Source organism: Mus caroli, unplaced genomic scaffold (assembly GCF_978045245.1).
Source record: "Mus caroli unplaced genomic scaffold, Mus_caroli_1 scaffold_16, whole genome shotgun sequence".
Lineage (NCBI taxonomy): Eukaryota > Metazoa > Chordata > Mammalia > Rodentia > Muridae > Mus > Mus caroli.
Genome location: NW_028227271.1, coordinates 58,657,750 through 58,683,714, shown reverse-complemented (window position 1 = coordinate 58,683,714; position 25,965 = coordinate 58,657,750).

The following is a 25,965-nucleotide window of genomic DNA, read 5'->3' as shown; positions in this document are numbered from 1 at the left end:
CAATTATAGAGTTATTTTCTTCTTTCTTCACTTTGGACACGAAGGTTTTAAACACCCCTTCACCTCTCCTTTTGTTTATTTTAAGTGTAAAAAGCTGAAAAGTATCGTCCAATGATATCTACACACTATTCCCACCAAATGAGATTACTGTTTATGTGAAATAATGCATGACTATGCATACTTTTATTTGGAAGGACATATTTCAGTGACTTATTTTTGTGTGTGTGGGTGTGTGTGTGTGTGCAAAATCATGCATTTGAGAATGATTATTTAGTCCATGATTTATCAATAGATATTATAATCACAAAGGAATACAATGATTTCCTTTCAGTATCTTACTTACAACAACAATTTGAGGAATTGATAGTAATTGTATAATGAAAAAGGACCATCAACATAAGGATATTTATCATTTCTTTTTAAACAATAAGTCTTTGTGTATCCAAATGTTCTTTGTGTACTTTCATTGTACCTAAGAACAAAGAGCAGGTTGAATTAGGAGACAGGGGTGATATATTCTACTATAATCTATTGACCCAAATATCAATGAAATATAAAAATGGGGAAAAGAGTCATTATTCTTACTGAGCATTTGATAGCATTTATGAATTTTTTTTACTGATTTGATGGAAAGATCAAGCACAATGTTTTAATAAAATTTTGAGTATATCTTTGAAATGTAGATTAAAAACAACCATATAAATTACTGTCTGGATTTGGTGACTGTATGTGGAATGGATTCCCAGGTAGGTCAGTCTCTGGATGTCCTTTTCTTCAGTCTGCTCCATACTTTGTCTCTGAATTTCCTCCTGTGAGAATTTGATTCCCCGTGCTAAGAAGAATAAAAGTATCCACACTTTGCTGTTCCTTCATTTTGAGCTTCATGTGGTCTGTGAATTGTATCTTGGTTATTCCAAGCTTCAGGGCTAGTATCCACTTATAAGTGATTGCATATGATGTGTGTTCTTTTGTGTCTGTGTTACCTCACTTAGGATTTGCCTAAGAATTTCATGAAGTCATTGCTTTTAATAGCTGGGTAGTATTCCCTTGTGTAAATGCACCACATTTTCTGTATTCATTCCTATGTTGAAGGATAACTGGGTGCAACAACATTATGAACTAAACAGTACCCCGGAGCTCTTGACTCTAGCTGCATATGTATCAAAAGATGGCCTAGTCGGTCATCACTGGAAAGAGAGGCCCATGGGACACGCAAAGTTTGTATGCCCCAGTACAGGGGAATGCCAGGACCAAAAAGTGGGAATGGGTGGGTAGGGGAGTGGGGGGGAGGGTATGGGGGACTTTTGGGATAGCATTGGAAATGTAATTGAGGAAAATACATAATAAAAAATATTAAAAAAAAGGGACAACTGGGTTATTTCCACCTTCTGGTTATTATGAATAAGGCTGCTATAAACATAGTGGAACACGTGTCCTTATTATATGTTAGAGGATCTTTTGGGTATATGCCCAGGAATGGTAAAGTTGGGTCCTCAGATAGCACTTTGTCCAGTTTTCTGAGTAAACACCAGACTGATTTATAGAGTGATTAAATCAGCTTGCAATCCCACCAAGAATGGAGGTGTGTTCTTCTTTCTCCTCATCCTCTCAAGCATCTGCAATGGCCTGAGTTTTTTATCTTAGCAGTTCTCACTTATATGAGGTAGATTCTCAGAGATGTCTTGACTTTGTTTTCCCTGATGACTAAGTATGTTGAACATTTCTTTAGGTGCTTCCCAGTCATTCTATATTCCTCAGCTGAGAATTCTTCATTTAGATATATACCCCATGTTTAATAGGGTTATTTGATTCTCTGGAGTCTAACTTCTTGAGTTCTTTGCATGTATTTTATATTAGCCCTCTACCAGATGTAGATCTTTTCCCATTCTATTGGGTGCCATTTTGTCCTATTGATTACAGGACATTGCATTACTGTCCTTTGCATTACAGAACTTTTGTAACTTCATGAGGTCCCATTTGTCTATTGATGATCTTAGAGCATAAGCCATTGGTGTTATGTTCAAGAAATTGCCCTCTGTGCACATATATTTGTGGAGCTTCCCCATTTTCTCTTCTATAAGTTTCAGTGTATTTGGTTTTATGTGGAGGTCCTTGATCCACTTGGACTTGAGCTTTGTACAAGAGACAATATTGGAACGATTTTCATTCTTCTACATGCTGACCATCTGTTGAACCAGCACCATTTGTCAAAAATGTTGTCTTTTTTTTTTCCAGTGGATGGTTTTAGCTCCTTTATCAAAGGTCAAGTGACCATAGCTTTGTGGATCTTCAATTATATTCCATTGATCTATCTGTCTCTGTACCAATACCATAGACGTTTTTGGGGTTTTTCATTTGTTTGTTTGTTTGTTTGTTTTTAAATCACTATTGCTCTGTAATAAAGATTGAAGTCAGGGATGCTGATTCTTCCAGTTCTTTTTATTGTTGAGAATAGTTTTGACTATCCTGGGTTTTTTGTTATTCCAAATGGATTTGCAAATTGCTTTCTAAATTTAGGAAGAAATGAATTGGCATTGTGATGAGGACTGCATTGACTCTGTAGATTGCTTTCAGCAAGATAGCCACTTTTACTGTATTAAGCTTGCTGATCCATTAGCATGGGGGAATCTTTCCATCTTCTAAGATCTTCTGTGATTTCTTTCTTCAGAGACTTGAAGTTCTTGTTATACAGATCTTTCACTTGCTTGGTTCACTTAGGGTCTGTATGACATTTGCCCAGAATCTTCTAGTTTTCATAGTCTCTGGTGAGAGGTCTGGTGTAATAGTGATAGGTCTGCCTTTATGTGTTGCTTGACCTTTATCCCTTACTACTTTTACTATTCTTTCTTTGTTTAGTTCATTTGGTGTTTTGATTATGTGACAGGAGGAATTTCTTTTCTGGTTCAATCTATTTGGGGTTCTGTATGTTTATGGGTATCTCATTCTTTAGGTTAAGGAAGTTTTCTTCTATAATTTTGTTGAAGATACTTACTGGCCCTTGGGAATTTTCATTCCCTTCTTTACTTATTATCCTTAGATTTGGTCTATTCATTGTGTCCTGGAATTCCTGGATGTTTTAGGTTTGGAGCTTTTTGCTTTTCGCTTTTCTTTGTTGTGTCAATGTTTTCTATGGTATCTTCTTGCACCTGAGATTCTCTCTTCTATCTCTTCTATTCTGTTAGTGATGCCTGCATATGTGACTCCTGATATCTTTCCTAGGCTTTCTATTGCCAGGGTTGTCTCCCTTTGTGATTTCCTTATTATTTCTCTTTCCATTTTTAGATCCTGAATGGTTTTTGCTCAATTCCTTCACCTGTTTGTTTGTGTTTTCCTGTAATTCTTTAAGGGACTTTAGTGTTTCTTCTTTAAGGGTGTCTCTCTGTTTACCTGTGTTCTCTTGTATTTCTTTAAGGGCATTATTTATGACCTTCTTAAAATCCTCTATCATCATCATGAGATGCAATTCCAATCTGAATCTTGCCTTTCTGTTCCATCCAGCAGGTTTTCGTCAGAACTTCTCAGAGTCCACCTGTCTTTGTGATCCTGTGATTCTGGGATCCTGTAATCCTGAGATCCTGGGTGTTTCAGAGCTCCTGGGATTTCAAGCTGCGTCTGTGATCCTGAAATGCTGGTGTGGCCAAGCTCCCAAGATCCTATTATTTTTGTGCTCATGGGAGTCACGCTTTCTCTGGGTGTTGCAGGGGTGAGTGGGGAGCCAGAGCTCTGGCTTCTTTTTTAGGCAGAGGTTCAAGCTGGAAGGAATCCCTGACTCTGGCTGGTTGTGGGGTTTGTGTTTCCCTTGTTCCTGTGGGTGTCTCAGTTACACTGGGTGTTGGGAAAGATTTTTGTGATGTCAAATGTGATCTTGAGTGTGTCAGAGCTCCAGTGCTCCTGGGTGTGTCCATTCTCCTGGGACTCGAGCATCCTATGTTTTTCTGCGATCCTGCGATCCTGGGCATTTCAGAGCACCTGAGAATCGGGCTCCTTCTGGGTATTTTAAGAGTGGATGCAGAGCCACCATTCCAAGTCTGCTCTGCGTGCAGGTTCAAACTGGATGGAACCCATACCACTGGCAGAGTGAGGGTTCCTGGGTCCCTGGAACCCATAGCTTCCAAATACTCTGAGTGTTGGGGCAGATACTGTAGCCTCCCTAACTGTTATCCTGGGCATGTTAGAGCATCTGGGAGTCCAGCTCCCTCTGGGTGTCGTGGGACTGGGTCAGAGCCTGTGCCCAGGTCTGCTCAGGACCCACAAGGAATATTAATTAATTGATATTTACAATATATTCAAGAAGAAAGGGTTTTTCACACATGAACACATCCTCATATAACCAAACATGAGAGAAAGAAAGAGAGACAAAGAGAGAGACAGAAACAGAGACAGATACAATGAGACAGAGAAACTGAGAAAGACAAAGACAGTGATACAGAGAACATAGAAAGAGATATATTTTATGAATTAATGTCTTCTAAACATAATGTAGCTATAAGATTTGTTCATATTATATGTGTTTATCTATATTAAATGGGATACATCAATATTCTCTGACAGAGTGGCCTTGAACTGGCTAACTCATTCCTTTCCCTGAAATGCCCTTAGAAGTCAATGCTGTTTGGGGTATGGTTAGTCATTTCCTTCAGTGATGTAGCCAGTTTATGGTCTATAATCTTATATACATATAATCATTCTACACAGGCTTATGCCATTAATCTTAATTAAACTCATACATACATGCACACACACACACATTCACACACATGACACCATTCACTCTCACACACACACACGTACAAACACACAAACATTAACACACAACTACAAACACATGCACACACACAAACATACATATATACATATATATATATATGTGTGTGTGTGTGTGTATATATATATATATATATATATATGCACACATACAGAGACACATGCACACACAAACACACAATCACACCCATAGATACACATAAACACACACATGCATGATGCACACACACATGCACACTCACACAACCAGGCACAGACAAATTGACATGCACATACACATTGTCACATAAGCACACACACACACACACACACACGTATACACAAATATGCATACATGCTCACATAGACACACATGCGTAAGAGACACACATATGATGAAAGTAAAGAAGGAGCTTGTTATGAAGACATTCAATGAAAGTGAGAGATACAAGAGAAGGCAATGGGTTATATGTACTATGGAATATATTATATAGGTAGAAATTTTTAATTAAAAAATGTTAAATATATCTTATTCAAGATTAAAATATATAACCCATATGAAAGTATGTTTTGAGGTCCTCAATAACATTTAAATGAATGAAGGAATTCTAAAGATCCAAAATTGCAACACTATGTATTGGAAAATCCATGAGTACATATAAATATTTCTTCTTCACTGATGCATAGACACTATCTATTGTATAATGTAGGCCAGAGAACTATTCAATGATAATGTTCTTTTCAGTATTTTATCAATGCTAGTGGTATCATTCAAAACAGGATTCCTGTTTCCAACAGAATGAATTACTGCATAATGTCAATCTCTAACTTGAAGAATATTTTATATATAATACATATTGATAAATTATGTTTATATAATATTTGGAGTTCACCTTCATTTTATTTAAAGTAACTTTGGCTTAAATTTATGAAGGAATTTCTGTGTGCTTACTTTATATGTCTAATATTTAACAGTTTATCACACATTCTTACATTTAATATTTGGTGTCAAAACTAGTAGATTTTGCAAAGGCACTATAAAAATAATGTTTGGAGTAGAATTTTATACTTTATATATATTTTGTACTTATTGTATATCATTAATTTTCTGATTACTAGAAATTCCAATAAACTTTGGAATTATTATTTCCAATTATTTCTTGAATTTTCTTTTTTTTTAAATATTTTTTATTATGTATTTTCCTCAATTACATTTCCAATGCTATCCCAAAAGTCCCCCATACCCTGCCCCCCACTTCCCTACCCACCCATTCCCATTTTTTGGCCTTGGCGTTCCCCTGTACTGGGGCATATAAAGTTTGCATGTCCAATGGGCCTCTCTTTCTAGTGAAGGCCGAATAGGCCATCTTTTGATACATATGCAGCTAAAGTCAAGAGCTCCGGGGTACTGGATAGTTAATAATGTTGTTGCACCTACAGGGTTGCAGATCTTTTTATCTCCTTGTATACTTTCTCTAGCTCCTCCATAGGGGGCCCTGTGATCAATCCAATAGTTGACTGTGAGGATGCACTTCTGTGTTTGCTAGGCCTCAGCCTAGTCTCACAAGAGACAGCTATATTTGGGTCCTTTCAGCAAAAGCTTGCTAGTGTATGCAATGGTGTCATCGTTTGGAGGCTAATTATGGGATGGATCCCTGGATATAGCAGTCTCTAGAAGGTCCATCCTTTTGTCTCAGCTCCAAACTTTGTCTCTGTAACTCCTTCCATTGGTGATTGTTTCCAATTCTAAGAAGGGGCAAAGTGTCCACACTTTGGTCTTCTTTCTTCTTCAGTTTCATGTGTTTTACAAATTGTCTCTTATATCTCGGGTATACTAAGTTTCTGGGCTAATATCCACTTATTAGTGAGTATATATCATTTGAGTTCCTTTGTGATTGTGTTACCTCACTCAGTTTGATGCCCTCAAGATCCAACCATTTGCCTAGGAATTTCATAAATTCATTCTTTTTAATAGCTGAGTAGTACTCCATTGTATAAATGTACCACATTTTTTGTATCCATTCCTCTGTTGAGGGACATCTGGGTTCTTTCCAGCTTCTGGCTATTATAAATACGGCTGCTATGAACATAGTGGAGCATGTGTCCTTCTTACCAGTTGGGACATCTTCTGGATATATGCCCAGGAGAGGTATTGTGGCATCCTCCAGTAGTACTATGTCCAATTTTCTGAGGAACCGCCAGACTGATTTCCAGAGTGGTTGTACCAGCTTGCAATCCCACCAAAAATGGAGGAGTGTTCCTCTTTCACCACATACTTGCCAGCATCTGCTGTCACCTGAATTTTTGATCTTAGCTATTCTGACTGGTGTGAGATGGAATCTCAGGGTTGTTTTTATTTGCATTTCTCTGATGATTAAGGATGTTGAACATTTTTTCAGGTGTTTCTCAGCCATTTGGTATTCCTCAGGTAAGAATTCATTGTTTAGCTCTGAGCCCCATTTTTTCATAAGGTTATTTGATTTTCTGGAGTCCACCCTCTTGAGTTCTTTATATATATTGGGTATTAGTCCCTATCTGATTTAAGATAGGTAAATATCCTTTCCCAATCTGTTGGTGGCCTTTTTGTCTTATTGACAGTGTCTTTTGCCTTGCAGAAGCATTGGAGTTTCATCAGGTCCCATTTGTCAATCCTCAATCTTACAGCACAAGCCATTGCTGTTCTAATCAGGAAATTTTCCTCTGTGCCCATATCTTCGAGGCTTTTCCACACTTTCTCCTCTATAAGTTTCAGTGTCTCTGGTTTTATGTGAAGTTCATTGATCCACTTATATTTGACCTTAATACAAGGAGATAGGAATGGATCAATTTGCATTCTTCTACATGATAACAACCAGTTGTGCCAGCACCATTTGTTGAAAATGCTGTCTTTCTTCAACTGGATGGTTTTAGCTCCCTCGTCGAAGATCAAGTGACCATAGGTGTGTGGGTTCATTTCTGGGTCTTCAATTCAATTCCATTGGTCTACTTGTCTGTCACAATACCAGTACCATGCAGTTTTTAATCACAATTTCTCTGTAGTAAGGCTTTAGGTCAGGCATGGTGATTCCACCAGAGGTACTTTTATCCTTGAGAAGAGTTTTTGCTGTCCTAGGTTTTTTGTTATTCCAGATGAATTTGCAGATTGCTCTTTCTAATTCGTTGAAGAATTGAGTTGGAATTTTGATGGGGATTGCATTGAACCTGTAGATTGCTTTTGACAAAATAGCCATTTTTACAATGTTTATCCTGCCAATCCATGAGCATGGGAGATCTTTCCATCTTCTGAGATCTTCTTTAATTTCTTTCTTCAGAGACTTGAAGTTTTTATCATACAGATCTTTCACTTCTTTAGTTAGAGTCATGCCAAGATATTTTATATTATTTGTGATTATTGAGAAGGGTGTTGTTTCCCTAATTTCTTTTTCAGCCTGTTTATTCTTTGTGTAGAGAAAGGCCATTGACTTGTTTGAGTTAATATTATATTCAGCGACTTCACCGAAGCTGTTTATCAGGTTTAGGAGTTCTCTGGTGGAATTTTAGGGTCGTTTATCATATCATATCATCTGCAAAAAGTGATATTTTGACTTCATCTTTTCCAATTTGTATCCCCATGATCTCCTTTTGTTGTCGAATTGCTCTGGCTAGGACTCCAAGTACAATGTTGAATAGGTAGGGAGAAAGTGGGCAGCCTTGGGCAGCCAAACCAACTCCGAGTTTGGTTAATTCTTTGAATAGTTCTACTTGTTTCCACTTGGTTGATTTCACCCCTGAGTTTGATTATTTCCTACCGTCTACTCCTCTTGGGTGAATTTTCTTCTTTTATTTCTAGAGCTTTTAGATGTGTTGTCAAGCTGCTAGTGTGTGCTTTCTCCAGTTTCTTCTTGGAGGCATTCAGAGCTATGAGTTTCCCTCTTAGAAATGCTTTCATTGTTTCCCATAGTTTGTATATGTTGTGGCTTCATTTTCATTAAACTCTAAAAAGTCTTTAATTTCTTTCTTTATTCCTTCCTTGACCAAGGTATGATGAGAAGAGTGTTGTTCAGTTTCCAAGTGAATGTTGGCTTTCCATTATTTATGTTGTTATTGAAGATCAGCCTTAGTCCATGGTGGTCTGATAGGATGCATGGGATAATTTTCATATTTTTGTATCTGTTGAGGCCTGTTTTGTGACCAATTATATGGTCAATTTTGGAGAAGGTACCATGGGGTGCTGAGAAGAAGGTATATCCTTTTGTTTTAGGATAAAATGTTCTGTAGATATCTGTTAAGTCCATTTGTTTCATAACTTCTGTTAGTTTCACTGTGTCCCTGTTTAGTTTCTGTTTCCCTGATATGTCCATTGATGAAAGTGGTGTGTTGAAGTCTCCCACTATTATTGTGTGAGGTGCAATGTGTGCTTTGAGCTTTACTAAAGTATCTTTAATGAATGTGGCTGCCCTTGTATTTGGAGCATAGATATTCAGAATTGGTAGCTCCTCTTGGAGGATTTTACCTTTGATGAGTATGAAGTGCCCTTCCTTGTCTTTTTTGAAGACTTTGGGTTGGAAGTCGATTTTATTAGATATTACAATGGCTACTCCAGCTTGTTTCTTCAGACCATTTGCTTGGAAAATTGTTTTCCAGCCTTCTCTCTGAGGTAGTGTCTGTCTTTTTCCCTGAGATGGGTTTCCTGTAACTAGCAGAATCTTGGGTCCTGTTTGTGTATCCAGTCTGTTAGACTATGTCTTTTTATTGGGGAATTGAGTCCATTGATATTAAGAGATATTAAGGAAAAGTAATTGTTGCTTCCTTTTATTTTTGTTGTTAGAGTTGGCATTCTGTTCTTGTGGCTGTCTTCTTTTTGGTTTGTTGAGGGATTACTTTCTTGTTTTTTCTAGGGAGTGATTTCTGTCCTTGTATTGATTTTTTTTCTGTTATTATCCTTTGAAGGGCTGGATTCCTGGAAAGATAATGTGTGAATTTGGTTTTGTCATGGAATACTTTGGTTTCTCCATCTATGGTAATTGAGAGTTTGACTGGATATAGTAGCCTGGGCTGGCATTTGTGTTCTCTTAGTGTCTGTATAACATATGTTCAGGCTCTTCTGGCTTTCATAGTCTCTGATGAAAAGTCTGGTGTAATTCTGATAGGCCTGCCTTTATATGTTACTTGACCTTTCTCCCTTACTGCTTTTATTATTCTATCTTTATTTAGTGCATTTGTTGTTCTGATTATTATGTGTTGGGAGGAATTTCTTTTCTGGTCCAGTCTATTTGGGTTCTGTAGGCTTCTTGTATGTTCATGGGCATATCATTCTTTAGGTTTGGGAAATTTTCTTCTATAATTTTGTTGAAGATATTTGCTGGCCCTTTAAGTTAAAAATCTTCATTCTCATCAACTCCTACTATCCATAGGTTTGGTCTTCTCATTGTGTCCTGTATTTCCTGGATGTTTTGAGTTAGGATCCCTTTTCGTTTTGTATTTTCTTTGATTGTTGTTCCGATGTTCTCTATGGAATCTTCTGCACCTGAAATTCTCTCTTCCATCTCTTCTATTCTGTTGCTGATGCTCGCGTCTATGGTCCAGATTTCTTTCCTAGGTATTCTATCTCCAGCGTTGCCTCATTTTGTGCTTTCTTTATTGTGTCTACTTCCCTTTTTAGGTCTAGTATGGTTTTGTTCATTTCCATCATCTGTTTGGATGTGTTTTCCTGTTTTTCTTTGAGGACTTCTACCTGTTTGGTTGTGTTTTCCTGTTTTTCTTTAAGGACTTATAACTCTTTATCAGTGTTCTCCTGTATTTCTTTAAGTGAGTTATTAAAGTCCTTCTTGATTTCCTCTACCATCATCATGAGATATGCTTTTAAATCCGGGTGTAGCTTTTCGGTTGTGTTGGGGTGCCCAGGACTAGGTGGGGTGGGAGTGCTGCGTTCTGATGATGGTGAGTGGTCTTGATTACTGTTAGTAGGATTCTTACATTTGCCTTTCGCCATCTGATAATCTCTTGAGTTAGTTGTTATACTTGTCTCTGGTTAGAGCTTGTTCCTCAGGTGATTATGTTAGCCTCTATCAGCAGACATGGGAGACTAGCTCTATCCTTACTTTCAGTGGTCAGAGTACTCTCAGCAGGCAAGCTCTCCTCTTGCAGGGAACGTGCCCAAATATCTGGTGTTCGAACCTGCCTCCTGGCAGAAGTTGAGTTCCACTCACCAGAGGTCTTAAGATCCCGTGGAGGGTCCTGTGAGGAACTTGGGGGTGTCCAGAAACTCAGTGCACAAGGAACCCTGGTGCAGGAGTGGACTGAAGGGACTTTTGCCCCTAATCAGGCCGGGTTATCTGCTTCCCTAGTTAATGCATTCTCAGGTCCTGTGTGATTGGATTGGAGCAGATGCTGTGTTCCACTCACCAGAGGTCTTAAGATCCCGTGGAGGGTCCTGTGAGGAACTTGGGGGTGTCCAGAAACTCAGTGCACAAGGAACCCTGGTGCAGGAGTGGACTGAAGGGACTTTTGCCCCTAATCAGGCCGGGTTATCTGCTTCCCTAGTTAATGCATTCTCAGGTCCTGTGTGATTGGATTGGAGCAGATGCTGTGTTCCACTCACCAGAGGTCTTAGGATCCCATGGGGGATCCTGTGTGGGTCCTTGCGGGTGTCCGGAGACTCCCCAGGCCAGGAACCCTGGTACTGTAGTGGACAGGAATGTGTTTGGATGTCTGGAGCCTGAAAAGGGCGCTGCTTCAGAAGCTCTGTGGCTCCCTCCTCTCCCAGAAGCTGTCTGTTTCTGTGTGCACACTCTCACCTGTGCAGACTACTTTTTGGCGGAGTCCAGGTACCAAGATGGCTCTAGCTGTTCCTGAGGAAAAAGCCTTCATGGCCGGGAGGACACCTGTCCTCTGGCCGGAGAGGTGGTCGGATGTCTGGAGCCCCCAAAAAGGCGCTGCCTCAGAAGCTCTTTAGCTCCTGCCTGTCCCAGAAACTGTCAGCTTCTGTGTGCACACTCTCACCTGTGCAGACTACTTTTAGGAGGAGTCCTGGAACCTTATTTCTTGCATTTTCTAGCTGTACCATAGCATTTAGATTCTCTCCTCTAACAACTACATCATTTTACAGAAGTAATCTTTCTTCACAAAAACTCCAGATGTTTTCTTAGTGCTATTATTGCTTTTGCTTTCTGAAGTAGTTATTCTCTGTTACCAAGAGAACTCTAATCATATTTTCTTTGTTATTTTTCTCCTGTTTCCTGTTCTCATGTTTAACATTAACAACTGCCCACCCCCACAGCCATAAATTTTCATATTTTAAATACTTGTTCTCCAGCTGATCACACTGTTTTATGTAGTTGTGGACAATAGGAGGTTTAACCTCGTGGTCCACAGTTTTCCCAGAAGATTGAAACTACTACACAGAGACACAACTGATCAAAATGCGGAGACTCTAGGATGCTCAGTTGCAATTGATAAACTCACAATATAATGGCTACTCCAAAGACTCAGAGAACACAGAAGAGGTGGGGAAAAGACTGTAAAAGTTGGAGGAACAGGACACATGCAGCAAGACAGTATTTCCAACAAACAGGAGGTTTTATTTATGAAATTCTAAGAATATAGTTGGACTAAACAACATCTGCACAATAAGTCACCCATTTGACATGCCTGTCTGGATAAAGGAAATCTCACAAGTCCCCACCCATAGTTTAAGAACTAAAGAGGATTAATGATATCTGACAGAAGATGATCCCTGTTCCAGGGTTTAGAACCTGATGGGTACTCTAAACCTAATTGGTCAATTTAAAATAAATATGCATATAATCAATTCTAAATTAACCTAGCAGGATATATATGTACATATATATGTGTGTGTGTATTCATTATTAAATTAATATATTTTAATTTCAAAATAATAGGCCCTGAATTTGAAAAGGATAAGACATGCAAGACAGGAAAATAAGGAGAGAAATTATGTGATTACAACATTTTCAAAGTTGTCAAACATATATAAATAAGAAACTATGAACCAAAACAAATATTAATTTCTGTAATCTCTTCTGTAACACATTTCACACAAACAGGTAAAATTAAGTTATGCCCTCTGTTAAGCTATATTTTTTGCTAATTTGATAGACAGGTTTCTATAAATACGAATGAAACTGAAAATGAAGGGATTGTATGTGAGAAATAGAGAAAATTCTTATAAAGAATTATCACAGTGATCAATGTAAACCCGATTTCTCAAGAGGATGTTCTAGGTTCATAGCCTGGGTTCTGGCAGAAACTATTGTCCATAAGTAGAATTAACTCTCTGTCAGGGGAGCCTGATGCTAGTTGTGCTCCTTTAGCTGGCTTAATTTGGCAAATCCAGTTACCCAAAATAATCTCTCTCACTTAAAGCCAAGTGAGTAGGTGATGGACTTACATCTATAAAAATATAACACATGATCACATGGGTGAAGGGCTAAGCAATTCTAGATTTGTAGCCTGGATAAATTGATACTTCAAAATATATTTTCAGAAGCACATGACAAGTTATACTCCTTGAGTTTGTCAGTGTGCTAAAACTATAGTTATTCTGGCCTCATAATTTATTGTGATGCAGGGTAAGGAATTTTACACTAAAGAATTATTTTCCATCATAAGCCTAAAGATATTTCATTCCTTCTCACTGTTCAATATTGGCTGATGATAATTCTAATGCTAAGTAGATTTCAGAACTATGTAGGAAACTGTACTTATCTTCCTGTCAACAATTTTTTAAAAGTCTGTTTTCATGGATCTGAAATTTTCCTTGTATTGAATATGTGTGGATAATTTATCTACTTATTTTTTTAAAAATTTATTATTCTGCTATATTATAGAAAAGTAATTTGGAAACTCATCTCTTTTCAACTTCTGTAAATTACTTTTTCCTCCCTTTGGCAACAGTCTCCTTTCCATTTTCTCCATTAACAGTCTCTGGGACTGCTAGTAATTGAATGTTTTATATCCTAAATGGACAGTTACATCTTTCAGCTGAATTTCCTATAGTCTCTTCAACAGCTTTATCCTACACTTTGGAAAACTTGAAAATTTATTTAATTTTATTTTTTAATATTTTTCTCTTGCGTATAACTTTAAATATCTGGGTGTGCCTTCTTCTAGTACTTACTCCTGCGTACTGGTTCTGTAATGTTGGTATTTTAAATTATTGTAAAGCTTTATATGTATGTATGCACATGTGTGTATGAGTGAGTATGTGTGTGTGTCTGCATATATGATTAGATATAATCATTCTTCTGTAAGGATATTCACGGTGAGTATGCTCTCAGGGCACTATAAAAAGCCTTATTTTTTTTGTAAATAATATTTATTTCCATTTACTTTCATGTGACAATATCAACACCTGGGTTACTCTAGCCAGTTGACCTGCTGAAAAATACCTGGAGAACCTATGGGATACATGTATATAACATTTTTAACACCTCAGAATGTCTTCAAGCTGACTTCTCATCTCCTCACTTGCTTTTTCACCACTATTTACTCTCTTTATTCCTGGGATAAGCAAAACTACTCTTCAATTTTATTTTCATTTCAAAAATATTACATAAATATAAACATGGAAAACCCAATGGATTAAGATTTGCCTTTTTAATTTGTAAGTTTTGTTTTAAATTGTGCATGTCAATAACTAGTAGATTTTATGTTTACGTGTTTGTTATGGGTATAATTAAAAGCAAAATGTACCACAGACTAGCTAATTTATGTTTGTTTTGTTTTTTGTTCTTAGTAAAGGGTTGGTTTTTTTTTTGTTTGTTTGTTTTTTTTTTTTTTTTGGTTTTTCGAGACAGGGTTTCTCTGTGTAGCCCTGGCTGTCCTGGCACTCACTTTGTAGACCAGGCTGGCCTCGAACTCAGAAATCCGTCTGCCTCTGCCTCCCGAGTGCTGGGATTAAAGGCGTGTGCCACCACGCCCGGCTCTAATTTAAAAAACCTCATATTTACCTTTTTTTTTTTTTTTCAGTTTTGGATGCTAAAATATCAAGATATTTTATAGTTTTGATGTTGTACTGGCTGGGTTTGTGTGTCAATTGGACCCAGGCTGGAGTTATCACAGAGAAAGGAGCTTCAGTTGGAGAAGTGCCTCCATAAAATCCAGCTGTGGGACGTTTTCTCAATTAGTGATCAAGGGGGAAGGGCCCCTTGTGGATGGGACCATCTCTGGGCTGGTAATTACAGATGTAATCAACTATAGGTGCATTTGTGATATGTTTGTATTTATTCTCTAGGAAAAGTTTTCAAACTTCAAGAAATGTAAAGAGAAATAAAAGAATTAGTAACCATGCTAATTTTTTTTAGGTCTTGAAGAATATGAGTCCAATTCTCTCCCTCTATAAAAATCTGTTTTTAGTAGCTTGTATGTAAATTACTGAGGTCTCATTGTATTTAGAGTGAAAAGTATATTTTACTTAAGTTCTTACGTAGCAGAAGTTTTCATTATATAAGTATTCATTCAAGTAGATCTTTCTTTTTATAAAACTTGTTTTATTTTTATCGCGATTTTTTTAAGATTTATTTATTTATTATATGTAGGTACACTGTAGCTGTCTTCAGACACTCCAGAAGAGGGCGCCAGATCTCGTTACGGATGGTTGTGAGCCACCATGTGGTTGCTGGGATTAGAACTCTGGACCTTCAGAAGAGCAGTCGGGTGCTCCTACCCATTGAGCCATCTCACCAGCCCTATCGCGATTTTTATTACTTTACAATGAACAGATGATCTTTGACCTTGGTTTATTATGTGACCCCTAAACCACAGAATTGGCTTTTTGTTTTGTTCATTATGGATACTAATTCCCATTTGAAGTGAGATGTTTATCTCTAGAACAGCCAGTTGAAGAAACAGAAATGGTCCTGAAAGCACGTATATTCCCACTGAAATCCAGTCTTCAACACTTTTCTACTGCTGTGATAAATCAACATGTTTAAGGCAACTAATAAAAGCAAGTGTTTAATTTGTGCCTTATGGTTTTAGATATAGTTCCTAAAGGCAGAGTAAAAGGATGGTGACAAGATTAGCTTCCATATAATTCTTAAGTAAGAGGCCAGGGACAGTGGTACTGACACTGTCTTTTGAACCCTCAAAGACCATGTTCCAGAAACATACCTCCTCCAACACAACTACACCTCCTATTCCTGCCCAAACTCCTACCCACAGAGAATAAAGTATTCAAATAACCTAGATTATGGCAGACATCTTATTGAAAGGATAACATTCTACTCCCTAGCACCTGTAGTCTCATGGATATATCATGATTCAAAATTCCCTAAGTCAAATTTCAAAAGAATCCATAAAATTTTATAATTTCAAGAAGCTTCAGCTAATTGTCTTCTATTAAATTGCCTGTTTGTGTGAAATGTACACTTCAGATAACTATTTATCTTAGCCTCTATTGCATTTCTATCTTCCTCAAAACTTCCCTTGGTGCAGCAGAGAAAAATGGAAGGATGTGATTTTTGTTTTTAACCCCTCTGTCCAAATTATTTGACAGTATTCTTGGGCTACAAATACTTTATTATAGTTCCAGCTAACTGGAATCAAGACTTCCAATTGGTTATAAATTATGTTTGGGTAGTGATATCTGATGGGTTCTCCATAATAGTTTATTGAAAATATTGGAAGAATAGAGATGTTAGACTATAAAACTTATTTAACATCATAAGCAAAGCTTATTTGTTTATACTAATAGGACTTTAGACAACAGAAATGGTAGTAGTTATATAGACTGTTGATACATCTATCAGCAGGGGTTAGAAAGTTGGAAAACATAGACAAAGGCATTGCTATAAGCTGCCAGATTTTGTCTAAGGCAGGTAGGTGAGAAAGAATTTAGGCATCATGGAAATTTGTCGCTTTTACTATGAAACCAGGGCTCCTCTATCTTTCTGCCTACAACTAAGTCTGTCTCACAGTTTCTAAATAGTGCCTGACTTGGGCGGTTGTAACAGTCAAGAGTGATAACAATGATTAGGTTTTTGTTGTTGATGTTGTATTTTTGTTTATCTGTTTGTTTTTGTTTTTCTCTCACACATTACCTGAGTTTTATCTACCTTCAATCTTCCTGATCCTCTCCTTGACCTTTCATCAACCCTAGATCTACTCCTCCATTTTCCTCCAAAAAATAATCAGGCCTACCAAGGATTTCAATCAAACATAGCATAAGTGTTAATAAGAGTAGGTACAAACCCTCATATCTCTATGTTGGATGAGGTAATCCAGTGGGAGGAAAATTGTCCCAGCAACAGACAACAAGTCAGAGATACTTCAGTCTCCAGTTGTTAGGAGTCCCACAAGAACATCAAGGCTCATAACCATGATGTATATGCAGAGGACTTATCTCAGACACATACAGGGTAAGTGATTATCACTTATGTTAACACTTCTTAGCCTATTCTGTGGGATGTGTCTTATAGTGTCCTTGACCCTTTTGGCTCCTGCCATCTTTCACCCCTTTTCTACTATAAGGTTCCATGGCTATACCCAGTGTTTGGGTATAGGTTTCTACATCTGTTTCTATCAGTTTTTGATGATTCCTTTGATGATAGCTATCTTAGACACTGATTAATTCTATTCTGGGTATCTTGGCTGTTCGGCCTCTGCTTCTTTGTTATTAAAGCAATGGCCTACGTGTGTTTCCTCTCATGGCACAGGCCTCAATTTGGACTAGTCATTGATTGGCCATTCCTACAAATTCCTTGCCACCATTACCTTGCATACCTTGAAGGCAAGGCAGATTTTATGTATTTCAATAATTTTGTGTCTGGATACGTCTTATTCCCATTGCTGTCATCCTTTCTTGGTTATAGAAGATGGCCAGTTCAGACTCTGTATTTCCCATTGTAGGCATTTATGCTAGAGTCATTCACAAAGATTCCAGGGATTTTCCACTGCATTTGATTTTAATTATCAATTTGGTAATATCTAAAGGAAATCTCCATGAAAAATTTCCAATTTAGGTTGGTGTCTTAATTAGAGTTTTACTGCTGTGTACAGACACTGTGACCAAGGCAACTCTTATAAGGGTACATTTAATTGGGGCTGGCTTAACGTTTCAGAGGTTTAGTCTACTATCATCAAGGTGAGACCATGGCTGCATCTGGACAGGCATGCTGCAGGCAGAACTGACAGCTCTACATCTTTATCTGAAGGCCTCAAGAAGACTGAATCCCAGGCAACCAAGATGAGGGTCTTAAAGCCCAAACTGACAGTGACACACCTACTTCAATAAGGCCATACCTACTTCAATAAGGCCTCACCTCCAAATAGTGACATTCTCTAGGTCAATAATATACAAGTCATCACATTCTACTCCCTGGTCCACATAGGCTTCTTCAAATACATGGGGACCACATATAGCCATAGCATTACAACAACAACAACCAAAAATAAAACTAGCCCAACTTCCAAAGTCACAGTTGTCTATAGCAGTCTCAACAATGTTAAAAGTCCAAAGGTCAGTCTCTTCTGAGATTCATTGAATCACTTACATATAATCCCAAAGCAAGACAGGAAACCAGATGGGCAAACTCCAAACTCTGAACCTCCATGTCTGATGTTGAGGCAGTCTTCAGTTCTCCAACTCCTTTTTCATCTTTGTTGACTGCAACAAACTTCTTTCTCCTGAGTTGGTTCTATTCCCTTTTAGCAGATTTCCTCAGAAGATATCCCATTGTTCTGGCATTTTGAACATCTTGGAATCTACAAGGCAACTTCAACATTACAAAACCTTGGGTGCATACATAATTTTCTGGGCTGCCCCAAACATCATGGGTCACATCTCCAGCTCTGCCCTTTGTTACACACTCTAGGATCTCATTGATACTACTTCACTGCTGCTGCTGATCTTGGTAATTATCCCATGGTACTGGCATTTCTAATACAATGAGGGTCTTCCACTGCATCTAGGCTTCACTAATTGTTCCAATAGACTCTCTTCATAGTGCCAAGCCTCATTTTATTGCACCATCCCTTCAGTCCTCGTCCATCAACTGCAACTGAGGCTGCACCTTCAACAATGGTTTCCATATCCTCACACAGTTCCAAGCCTCATTTGGTCTTCATGACTCTTTCATGCCTCCAAAACTAGTACTACATGGGTGACTCTTTCACATTACCAAGTATAGGTACAGCACAAGGCACAACCTTGGCTATCTCTGGAACTTCTTTGTACTCATAGAAAACACTTTCCAGATTTTACTTCAGTGATAACTGGTCTCGTCTTAATCAATGCTAATTTATTAGCTCCAGCTAACCAGCATCAATTACCTCAGTAGTACCTTCTATTCTGGACTCTAAGGCCAGAGCCACATGGCTAAAGCTGCCAAGTTATGCTGCTTAGGGGACTGAAATATGATCCCTCTTAGTCTATTAACAGCTTCCTGTTTTTGAATTTCTTTACTGCCTAAGCTTAGCTGTTTTGGAACATGCTCTGTATATTGATTTTGAACTCAGATTTGCAGGGCTTTGTCTCCTGTATTCTGGGATTAAAGGTGTGTACCATCACACATGGGCTTAAGCTTTTCTTCACCTAGAACCTGGTCTGTCCTAGGGTGGCCTTGAACTCAGAGATCTGATTGCCTTTGCCTCCTGGGATTAAAAGCTTGTACTACCTACCATTCCTGGATGTAAACTTAGTTGAGTAGTATATTGCCTCAATATCACTATTCTCTTAATTGAATTTACTATCCTTGAACACAGGATTCATCTCCATTTTATTTGTTGGTGCCCCTTTAATACTCAAACCATATATTTTGTATTTTTCCCTTCTAATTTTGCTATGTCTGTTTAAAACACTCCTCAGGAAACTTATCCAGAAAACAATCTCTCTCTTGGGGTTTTTGGAGACTTCCTTTGCCAATGCAATTAATATAAATCTTTTTATTTTAGCTTCTGGTAGACTCTTGAGACAAGAACACAAAGCAGCCATATTCTTCACCAAAAGATCACATGAACAGTCTCTTGGCCACATATTAAAATTCTTCTCCTCTGAAACTTCTACTGCCAGGCTTCCACAGTTCAAATTACTCTCAGGAACGAAGTCTCCCATATTCCTCCTAGCATAGTCCATTAATCCCCACTTAAAGCATTCTACTGCGTTCCAAATTCAAAGTCACAGAATCCACATTTTTCCAAACAAAAGCATAGTCAGGCCTATCAGAGCAATACTCCAGTCAGTACTACCAACTTCTGTCTTATTTATGGATTTTCTGCTGTGAACAGACACCATGAACAGGGCAACTCTGTTTTGTTTTGTTTGTTTCTTTGTTTGTTTGTTTAAGTTGGATATTATCTTTATTTACATTTCAAGTGTTATACCCTTCCCCGGTTTTCCCTCACGCCACCTGAGACCCCCTATCCCAACCACTCCCACTGCTTCTATGAGGGTGTTCCCCCACCCTCCCACCATCTCCTGCCTCCCTATCCTCAAATTCCCCTACACTGGTGCATCGAGCCTCCACTCCCACTGGGGCAGGTCTTATAAGGACAACATTTAATTGGGGCTAGCTTAAAAATTCAGAGGTTCTGTAACTCCTTCCAGGGATGTTGGAGCTGAGATGAAAGTATGGACCATCCACAGACTGCCCCACTCAGGGATCCATCCCATAATCAGCCACCAAACTCAGCCACTATTACATACACCAGCAAGATTTTGCTGAAAAGACCCTGATATAGCTGTCTCTTGTGAGGCTATGCCAGTGTCTGGCAAACACAGAAGTGGATGCTTACAGCTCTTGGGTGGAACACAAGGCCCCCAATGGAGGAGTTGGAGAAAGTACCCAAGAAACTGAAGGAGTCTGCAACCCCATAGGTGGAACAACAAAATGAACTAACCAGTACCCACAGAGCTCATGTCTCTAGCTACATATGTAGCAGAAGATGGCCTAATTGGCCATCATTGGGAAGAGAGGCCCCTTGGTCTTACAAACTTTATATGCCCCAGTACAGGGGAACACCAGGGCCAAGAAGTGGGAGTGGGTGGGTAAGGAAGCAGGGGTGGGGGTGGGTATAGGGAACTTTTGTGATAGCATTTCAAATGTAAATGAAGAAAATACCTAATAAAAATTGGGGGAAAAAGTTCAGAGGTTCAGTCCATTATCATCAAGGTGAGACCATGGCAGCATCCAGACAGGCATGCTACAAACAGAACTGAGAGTTCTTCATCTTCTTCTGAAGGCTGCTAAGAGAAGACTACCAGGCAGCTAGCATGAGTGTCTTAAAGCCCACACCCACAGTGGCACCCCTACTCTAACAAGGCATCACCTTTTAATAGTGCCACTCCCTAGGACGAGCATATACAAACCATCACAGTTGGCCTCACTGTCAATGATAGAGTATTTTGATTATTTTAATTGAGTGGAGAAATTAGCCCACTTTATATATCATTAGTTCCTGGGCAGGTATCCTGCTTTGCATTTGAGTAGAGAAATAAATTATGATATTTGTTCAAGGTTCTGACATCTTGGCTTTCCTATAATTATAACCTGCAATTGTGAACCAAATGAACTCTTTCTGATGAGTAACAACAATAGCAAATGAAAATAAGACAACAAATCTTTATTTACTTAATGTTTAAGGAGAAGACAGGTTGAAACTGGCTCTAGACAGTGAACCTGGTAGGATTCTACTCTGCATATTTAATTTTGATATTGCAGTACATGGTGCACTTTTCTGTGTAGAATGATACAGGTAGAGATGGACCAAAATAAATTGCCAAAGAATATCTAAAGTTTCTATTTCAGCTCAGTGTTTGACACTATCCAGGACAAATCAGTCATTTATATTATGAAATCAGTAAGCATTATGTGTCTACAATAAACAGGAGCTGTACCATATTACATGGCATAGATCTAAATGTAGAGCTTCAAAAGCATGGAAAGACCAAAAAGTTGGGGAAAGGAACACTTCCTTTCAATTTAGCATTATGCCTAGAAGTAAGGAGGACGTTCCAAATTTAAAAACCATCAGCATTATTTATTCACCTAAGCAGAAAGTGAAAGTATAATTTTAAGTTGCTAAGCATGATACTGCTTGGAAAGTATTATTCACATGTTAGTTCGTATGGATCTTAAATTTAAAAGAAAAAAGTAAATTAATATATAAAAGTATTTAGTATTACATTTAACATCCTTTAACTTATGCTGCAGCAAGTAGTTATTATCAAGGAAGAAAAAAATATTCACAAGAACACCTAATGTTTAATGCACAAATTGCTAAAGCGAGCACTATTGAATTGTAATAATATAAAATGGAAATTCATCAATTACCCAGCTTGACTAATTATACTTATGAAACTTACATTAAACTGCCTAATCCTTAATGCTTCACATCACTTACAGAGAAAACCCAAATGTGGAACATTCTATATTAAAAGGAAAAGAAAAGTCACACTATGTCAAATAACTTCTTAAAGAAACAGCCCATGCATGTATTGGCATACAGATAATGAAGCAGAAAATTAAGATAATTACTTAGCTAAATCAAGCGAAAAAAATAATACTAACTCATACTCCAATTAGTTGAAATTTTGGACAATTAAAACAGTGTCTAAAATGTCAGAACAAATATTTCAAAAGTCTTAGCAAATTACAAAATAAATTTATATACTCTATGTTGTTATTTAGAAGGATAAGTACACTGGGTATTTGAAAGGCTATTGTTAAATATCTTTGTTATGTCCTCTTTTGTTTGCATTAAATTGATAACATATTTATAACACAAAATTTGATTGTTTTAATTGTAAACCTTGTGCACTTAAACTGTGTATTTTGACAGATTGATGGCTATAGATTTCTAAGCTGTTTTTTTTAACCCCCTTGGTTAAATAACTTCTGGAGGAAGTACTTTTATTTCCTTCCTTACTGAAACACTGATACATTATTGCTAACTTTGAGTTAATCACTAATACATAGTTTTTAATTTTTAATTTTTTAACCATCCATTGGACTGAGCACAGGATCCCCAATGATGGAGCTAGAGAAAAAAGCCAAGTAGCTGAAGGGGTTTGCAGACCCATAGAAAGAACAACAATATAAAGTAACCAGTACCCCCAGAGCTCCCAGCAACAAAACCACCAAGCAAAGAGTACATATGGCTCCAGTTACATATGTAGCAGAGGATGGCCTAGTCAGTCATTAGTGGGAGGAGAGGCCTTTGGTCCTGTGAAGGCTCTATGCCCCAGTGTAGGTGAATGCCGTGGCCAGGAAGCAGGAGTGGATGGGTTGGTGAGCAGGGTGAGAGAGAATGGATAGGGGGTTTTCAGGGTGGAAAACCAGGAAAGGGGGTAACATTTGAAATGTAAATAAAGAAAATATCTAATAAGATTTTTTATGAATGTTATTATCACACATGAAATATAAGGCACAGTTTCTGTACCACTATGGATTAGGAAAAGAGTCATTATTTTTATAGACAGCCCTATCACAATAAACCCCTCATAGAACATATACTCCGATGAATGAAGAGCTCCTGGTCCTATGATGTTCATATGACTTATTTTTTCCAGATTGATGAGATGCTATAAGAGATAAGAGTGTGTACCCAGCTCATTGTTTACTGGACAAGGTTCTGGTATGATGAAATATTTCTGACTGAGGAAAAGGAAAATCACATTGAGAACTTGAAGATGTTTTTGAGGAGTTTTGTATATATTGTAATAGCCAGGGGAGTCACTTTGAATCAGAGAAGTAACTTCATGTGTATTTACATGTGGAACTACAGATACATAACGTGGGGAACTAAGTTGTTAATGAGTAGAAAAAATCATTATTCTGAAAACTGGGATATTGATAAACTGTAATTAAGGTTTCCAAATGATGCATCACTATTTATAAATTAATTGAATATATTTTATATCTGTCAGAAGAATGTGGCTGTACCACTAAAGATAAATCCTTTAAAAAAAGAAGAAAAACTAAAAACAAAGAGTAAAAACGATTATGTCAAATTAGAGTCACATATATTTTCGTGTGTGTGTGTGTGTGTGTGTGTGTGTGAGAAATTGGGTGAAAAGTAACTCTGGATTTAAAGTAATTGATCTTAACTATGAAAATCTCCTATTATGTATGTAAGAATAACTTGCACTAATTTTGAATAAAGTATATTTTCTCCATTAAAAATTGATATTATCTGATCAATGCATTTAAATGGTTTGATAAATGTTGATTTATGAATTTCTAAACTTTCTGAAAATGTTAAACATTGAGGAATAATGAAAACTACATACTTTAGAATAAGTCTCTAGTAACTTGGGAATAATGACAATATTGTTGCATGGAACAGTATGAAATTAAAAAGCTTCCACTCTTCAAAAGAAATGGTTAGCAGAGTGGAGAGACAACTTGCAGGATGTAAAAAAGCCTATGTTAATTGTACAGCTGACTGGTGATTACCATATAGGATATATGAAGAACTCTGAAAAATTAGATACATTTCTATGTACTCAATTAACTCAACAAATGACCTACTAAAGTAAACAGATACATCAGATACATTGCAAAGCATGAAGTACAAATAGCCTATATACATATGAAAGTAAAATGCTCAACTTCACTAACCATTTGAGAACTACAAATCAAATTACATTGTAATTTCACCTCACTCCAGTCAGGTGGCAGGAAATACAGGCTGTTAAACTTGTGGACAAAAGAGAAGATTATGTTCTGATGGTGGGAATTTAAACTAGTCCAGCAAGAACAGTCAGTATGAAGGTTGCTCAAATAACTAAAATTAGATATCCAGGGATCCATCCCATAATTAGCCTCCAAATGATGACACCATTGCATAAACTAGCAAGCGTTTGCTGGAAGGACCTGATATAGCTGTCTCTTGTGAGACTATGCCGGGGCCTAGCAAACACATAAGTGGATGCTCACAGTCAGCTATTGGATGGATCACAGGGCCACCAGTGGAGGAGCTAGAGAAAGTATCCAAGGAGCTAAAGAGATCTGCAACCCTGTAGGTGCAACAACATTATGAACTAACCAGTATCCCAGAGCTCTTGACTCTAGCTGCATATGTATCAAAAGATGGCCTAGTTGGCCATCACTGGAAAGAGAGGCCCATTGGACAGGCAAACTTTATATGCCCCAGTACAGGGGAACGCCAGGGCCAAAAATGGGAATGGGTGGGTAGGGAAGTGGTCGGGGGGTATGGGGGACTTTTGGGATAGCATTGGAAATGTAATTGAGGAAAATATGTAATAAAAAAATATATTAAAAAATTAGATCTGGTCATGTAAACCAGTTACAGCACTCATGCATTTTCAAAGGGCTCCTGCATCACAAGGACAAGTGTTTACAATAATTATATCAGCTAAAGAGTTGTAAATAGATATGAATGAAATCATTGTGTATGTAAATAAATATGTAAAATGATGTGTTGTTTTAAAAAACAATCCCAATCATTCAATTTTAAACAAAGAGTCAGATGCTTGGATGAAAGCCTACTCTACTAGCTCAAAGAGTCCAATAAAGCAACTAGCTGACCTTCCTCTTCAACCAGTGTCTCAGTAGAAAAGAGCCTGTTCTCCATACTGTCTTAAAAAGTCTTTCAATTTGAATATCAATTCTTTCTACTTCCAAATTGTCTCTCTACCCAGACAACTGGTTGCTTTCTCCACCTCTTGATTTATGACTGACTATGTTCAATCTTGTTTACAATAAACAGAAAGCTTTTTGTAAAGATGTGTGCTAGGACTGAGCTACATCACAACCAGATACATGTATTTCCAGTACACAATCTCACAGTATCGTAAAATATCCTGTAACACTCTTGGATTTAAGGTGTGTACTAGGGATGAGTCACAAGATAACTAGAGACAAGTTTTTGCGGTATACCATCTTCAGTTTCACAATGTGATCAAATATCCTGTAAAAGTCATGTATGACATGGAAGTAGAAGATAAACTTTCTATGACAACAAATTTCCTCTATGTCTACACAATCTTTTGTTTAAATATATAGCTCTTTCAACATTGTCTATCCCTATTCACAGAAAATAAAAATATTCGATATGTATAGTAATTATGAACATGTATCTTTAACTTTAATCATGTAAGCTCTATTTCCAAAGATATTTTAATAAGATCCTTTTGCCACCAATAACTTAAATGATATTAACTTGTGATTTTGCATTTTCTTATTATAGACTTTACTGATTTCTCTGATCCTGCTGGCTTCTTGATGAGTTGTTCTCTGCTCTTCCTCCTCCTTCTTTCTT